This window comes from Pan paniscus, chromosome 10, assembly GCF_029289425.2.
Source record: "Pan paniscus chromosome 10, NHGRI_mPanPan1-v2.0_pri, whole genome shotgun sequence".
Taxonomy (NCBI): domain Eukaryota; kingdom Metazoa; phylum Chordata; class Mammalia; order Primates; family Hominidae; genus Pan; species Pan paniscus.
Window position 1 is genome coordinate 116,666,841 of NC_073259.2, and position 6,000 is coordinate 116,672,840.

Here is a 6,000-nt window from a genome sequence, read left to right on the forward strand (position 1 = left end):
CGGCTAAATGTGGGGTTAGACTAGATGCTTGGCACAAGCCTGCCAGCCCTAAGACTCCAATTCTCTGTTACTCTAAATTTCATTCCTTCTATAAATATTTCTTTTTTTATGTCAATATATTTTAAACTTTTTTTTTTTTTTTGAGACAATGTCTCACTCTGCCACCCAGGCTGCAGTGCAGTGGCACAATCACAGCTCACTGCGGCCTCGACCTCCTGGGCTCAGGCAATCCTCCCACCTCAGTCTCCCAGGTAGCTGGGATTTACAGGCATGAGCCACTGCACCCAGCCAATGTATTTTTAAATTTCTAAAAAAAAAATTATGGACACATAATAGTTGTACATATGTATACAAATATTTCTTTTGACCTTAATTGCACACAGGCCAAGGTCAGGCCCTGGGAGGCAGTGATGGACAAACAGAGACACAGAGTTTACAGAGTAGCGGGGAAACTTGCAATGAGCAAGTAAATAAACAAATGAATATCTAACTGCAAAGTGGGCTAAGAGTTGGAAGCGGTAGTTCAGGGGCCAAAAGAGCACTTGTCTGGGAGGCTATTCTGGCCCCGAGCCTCATAGGGGCCTCCATGAAGAGGTGACGGTACGGCTGCTCTTAAAGATGAGGAGGAGGCATTTAGAAAAGCAAGGACGCAAGGGAGTGCTCAGTCACTATCAGTGCGTGCAAAGGCCCTGAGGTGGGTGGCAGTGCAGCACCTTCCAGGCAGCTCCTGAAGATTATTGTCATTGCAAGGGTCCAGGAGTCAGGTCTTCAGGCACCAGGAGCTCTGCCTGTTTTGTGAACTGCCATAACTTCGCCACCCAGGACAGTGCCTGGAACACCATGGGTGCTCCATAAATGCTTGTTGACTGTGTGAATGACCGCTCTGACCTCCACGCTTGCATTTTCTTTCTTTTTTTTTTTTTAATTATACTCTAAGTTCTAGGGTACATGTTCACAATGTGTAGGTTTGTTACATATGTATATTAACACCGCATGTTCCCACTCGTGGGAATTGAACAATGAGAACACTTGGACACAGGGTGAGGAACATCACACACGCTTGCATTTTCAGGTTTGCACCAGGTAGTGCTCTGAGAGTCCGCTCCAGCGGCTCCTCGTTCATCCTAAGAGACTCATGTTCCACGTTCTCTAGTTCGGGGGGCCTGTTGTGGGGCCCAGCCGGGATGCTCCTTGTGGACTGCACTACTATGGTTCCCAGGGGCGCAGGCAGGCCTGTGGCATGGAGCAGGCTGTGCCGCTCACTTGTAGCCTGTAATTTCAGAGGCATAGAGTGGCACCTGGGCCCTCTGCCCGGCCTAGAAAGGATTCAGAGACCTCACCCTGTGCCCGCCGTGCAATTAGCCGCCGGGGTCCCCGCCCTGGTGGGCAGCCATGGCTAGGGAGGCAGGGAGGGTGAGGGGAAAACCCACCCCACCTCGGTCTGTGCCAGGGTCCTCCCCATCTGCTCCTGGGGCGGCCACCCTGCCCACCACAGCCCCCAGCTCCAGCCCCTCATGGGTGCAGGGCCTCTTCTAATTACACAGCCCCAGTGGCCACTGGAGCCTGTCCTCTGGGCAAAAATAGGCCAAGCCTTTCATGTGGCAAGAGAGGCCTGGGCTGTGGCCCCATTACAGCACAGGCCTGGCCTTTGGAGGGACACCCGTGGAGGGGCCTCCCGCCTGGCACTCCAAGGAGGCAGAGTAGCCTTGTCCCTGAGGACACTGGCAGAGGCCCGAGGTGGGGTGGGTTTTTCTCCCACCCTCCCTGCCTCCCTGGCCATGGCTGCCCAGAAGGGTGGAGCTCTAGGTGTGTTGTGAAACCTCCTTGGGCCTCAGTTTCCCCACCTGTAAACCAGACATTTTCACTTATTCCCCAACTGTTGACTGAGCACCTGTGTGTGCCAGGAACTGTGCTGGGCACAGAGAGACAGCAGTGAAGGAGGCAGATGCTGCCACACCTTCGCTTGGGCTGTTCCCCCTGCCTGAAGCACTGTCCTCCACAGCCCCTTTGCCTGACCACCCCTACGCACCCTGTATCTATGTCATCACCACCTCCAGGAAGCCCTCCCTGCATGCCAGCCTCTGGAGAGGGAGACCAGCAGCCTCCTCTACACTCCTGTACCCTCTGGGCTCCTGGCTTTGAGCCCTGAGTACACTGGGCTGTAATGCCCTGTTTACATGCATCTCTAGATTGGGAGCTTCTCGGGGCCAGAATCCAGGCCTTTACTGTCACTGTATCTGTGTCACCCATGCCTGGAATATAGTAGATGCTCAATAAATGCCCTCCCACGAGCCAGTGCAAACTGCTCATGCTATAGATGGGGAAACTGAGGCTCAAGGAGGAGACAGGATTCATTGGGGATACACTGATATTATTTTGCTTGTTTGTAGGTTAATTTAACCAATATTTACTAGGCAACTGCTCCACACCAGCTCCTGCATGGACAGTGCAGGGCAGCCAAGAGCAAGACAGATCAGACTTCCGCCTCAGAGAGCTCCGGGTAAGGGAGGCAGACAAGAAACAAATCAACCAGCAAAGAGGGAAGGTAACCCGATGCTGTGAAGTGCTGTCAGGGAAACGGAAAAGACAAGGAGACAGGGAGTAGCTGGGAAGCGGGTGGGGCGGGTGCCTGGGCAGCTATTTTAGCCATTGTGCTCAAGGATGGCCTCACGAGAGAGGTGTCTGAATGGACACCTGCAGAATCAGGAGAACCACGTATGCAAGAGCAGGAGGAAAAGCCAAGGGGACAAGTACAAGGGCCGTGAGGCAGGAAAGGGCTTGGCATGAAACCTCCTCTGGGGAAATAAGACTGAGCACTGCTGATCCGTTCTTACCAGGGGGCAGTTAGAGCTAGGAAATTGGGAGACTGACATTCGCTCCTGGCTCTGCCCCTCCCACACTGTGATCTGAGCCTCACTTTCCCTTCCTATACCAGGAAGGGTCAGAGGAGGCATCAGCAAGCTCTGACGTTCTGTGATTCTTTGTAAATTTTACACTTGTTTGAACAACGATCCCTTCTCCCACCCCCAGCAAATAACTGGATGCTCACCCACTACTGGCGGGAGAGAAAAATGGCACAGCCACTTTGGAAAAACGGTTTGGCGGTTTTTATATAGTTAACCATCCACTTCTCATCTGACCCAGCAATCTCACTCCTAGGCATTATCCGAGAGAAATGAAAACACACATCCACACAAAGGCACAAACACAAAAGATAAAAGTGTCCATGGCAGCTTTATGCATAATAGCAAAAAACTGGAAGCAGCCCAAATGTCCATCAACAGGAGAATGGATGCACAGACGGTGCCATGCTTGCATGACGGAATACTACTCACCAGGGAACAGGAACAAGTGTGGACGAATGCCACAGACACGTGGAGCAAAAGAACTCAATCCAAAAGAACACACATGTCTCCATGAAGTTCTAGAACACAGGCAAAACTAATAGGCCAGGCAAGGTGGTTCCTCCCTGTAATCCCAGCACTATGGGAGGCAGAGGCGGGGGAATTGCTTGAGTTCAGGAGTTCAAGACCAGCCTGGGCAACATAGTGAGACCCCTGTCACTACAAAAAAATTTAAAAGTAGCCAAGTGTGGTACTAATCACCTGTAGTCCCAGCTACTCAGGAGGCTGATGCTGGAGGATTGCTTGAGCCCAGGGGTCAAGGCTGCAGTGAGTCATGGTCATGCCACTGCACTCCAGCCTGGGCAACAGAGCAAGAAAACAAAACAAAACTAAGCTGTGGGGTCAGAAGTCAAAAGAGCAATTACCCTTGGGGAGTACTGCCCAGGAGGGGCACAAGGACCCTTCTGGGGGTGGACCTGTGTTAAGATCTATACCTGGTTAGTGGTGGTTAGGTGGGTGGTTAGGTTGGTGGTTAGTGGTGGTTAGGTGGTTAGATGGGTGGTTAGTGGTCATTAGGTGGGTGGTTAGGTGGGTGGTTAGTGGTCATTAGGTGAGTGGTTAGTGGTCATTAGGTGGGTGGTTAGGTGGTTAGATGGGTGGTTAGTGGTCATTAGGTGGGTGATTAGGTAGGTAGGTGGTTAGTGGTCATTAGGTGGGTGGTTAGGTGGGTGGTTAGTAGTGGTTAGAGGTGGTTAGGTGGGCAGTTAGGTAGTTAGGTGGGTGGTTAGTTGTGGTTGGGTGGTTAGGTGACTAGGTGGGTGGCAGAGTGGTTAGGTGGGTGGTTAGGTGACCAGGTGGGTGGCAGGGTGGTTAGGTGGGTGGTTAGTGGTGGTTAGGTGGATGGTCAGGTAGGTGGGCAGTTAGTGGTGGTTAGGTGGTTAAGTGGGTGATTAGTGGTGGTTAGTGTTGGTTAGGTGGGTGGTTAGTGGTGGTTAGGTGGGTGGTTAGTGGTGGTTAGGTGGATGGTTACTGGTAGTTAGGTGGGTGGTTAGTGGTAGTTTGGCGGGTCGTTAGTGGTGGTTAGGCAGGTGGTTAGTGGTGGTTGGGTGGTTAGTGGTGGTTAGGTGGATGCACACATGGAAAAATCAAGCTGTAGTCTTCAGATGTGTGCCCTTCATGTAGGTTATGACTCCCTTAAAAGGCTTTTTTAAATAATAAAGCACCCTGCATCCCTTTCTTTCGGAGGGAGTGAACCCCCGGCTGAAGGCCAGGGGTCTTAGAGCTTCCGGTGGCTGCAGTGGCCCAGCCAGCTGCACACTCCATGTCAACATTTACATTCCCCAGGGCCTAGTGTAAGATGCGGCTTCATCAGCCCAGCATGGAAGCCAGATGGGCCTGGCAGGAATGTAAACGCTCACCGCACTGCAGACCCGGCTCTGGTGCCCTGCTCTGCCAACTGTTCACTGGTGCCCTTGGGCCAGTCGCTACCAGGAGCCTCACTGGCCAGCAGGAGAAGGAACAGAGACAATGCTTCTGAAGATGCTTTACAGCCATGGTGGAAATGGGGGCCCTGTCTGTCTTTGAGTCCTTGAGCAGGAGAGGGGCTAGTGGAGAAGGCAAGTAGTGAAGGCTTGAAGCTGAAATTAAGGGGCCCTGAGCTACCCAAATTCTCAGGTAAGTCACCTCACATTTCTCCTGCTCTCCCTCCACTTCCTTGCTTTACATGAAAACCATCTCTTCCTTCTTCCTCTCCCCTCCGCTCCCTTCCTCCCCTTCCTTTCTCTCCCCTCCCCTGCCCTCTTTCCCTTCTCTTCCCTTCCCTCCCTTCTCCTTCCTTCCCTCCTCCCATCCTCCCCTCTCCCTCCCCCCTCCTCCCATCCTTCCTCTCCCTCCTCCTCTCCTCTTTCTCTCTCCCCCTTCCTTTATTCCTCTCTCTTTCTCTCTCTCTCTCTCTCTCAACAAATACTTATTAAGCACATACTATGCACCAGACACTTTCCAGGCAAAGAACAACACAGATTAAAAATCTCCATTCTAGCAGGGCGCAGTGGCTCACGCCTGTAATCCCAGCACTTTGGGAGGCCGAGGTGGGCAGATCACCAACAGTCAGGAGTTCAAGACCAGCCTGGGCAACATGGCAAAAACCCATCTCTACAAAAAGTACAAAAATTAACTGAGCATGGTGGTACGCGCCTGTAGTCCCAGCTACTTGGGAGGCAAAGATGGGAGGATCACCTGCCCCTAGCGAGACCCTGTCTCAAAAAAAAAAAAGAAAAAGAAAATTCCTTTCCTAGCCAGGCACAGTGGCTCTCACCTGTAATCCCAGCACTTTGTGAAACTGAGGCAGGAGGATCTCTTGAACCCAGGAGTCTGAGACCAGCCTGGACAACATGGCAAAACCCTGTGTCTACCAAAAAAAAAAAATAGCCAGGCGTGGTGGTGGGCACCTGTAGTCCCAGCTACTTGGGAGGCTGAGGAGGAAGGATCACTTTAGCCTGGGAGGCGGAGGTTGCAGTGAGCTATAATCGCACTACCCTGGGCAATAGAGCAAGACCCTGTCTCAAAAAAGAAAACAAACGAACAAACAAACAAAATATCCAGGTCCCTGCAGTGGGACCCTGCAGAAGGGGGCCGAGCGTTGAAAAGCTTGCTTCGT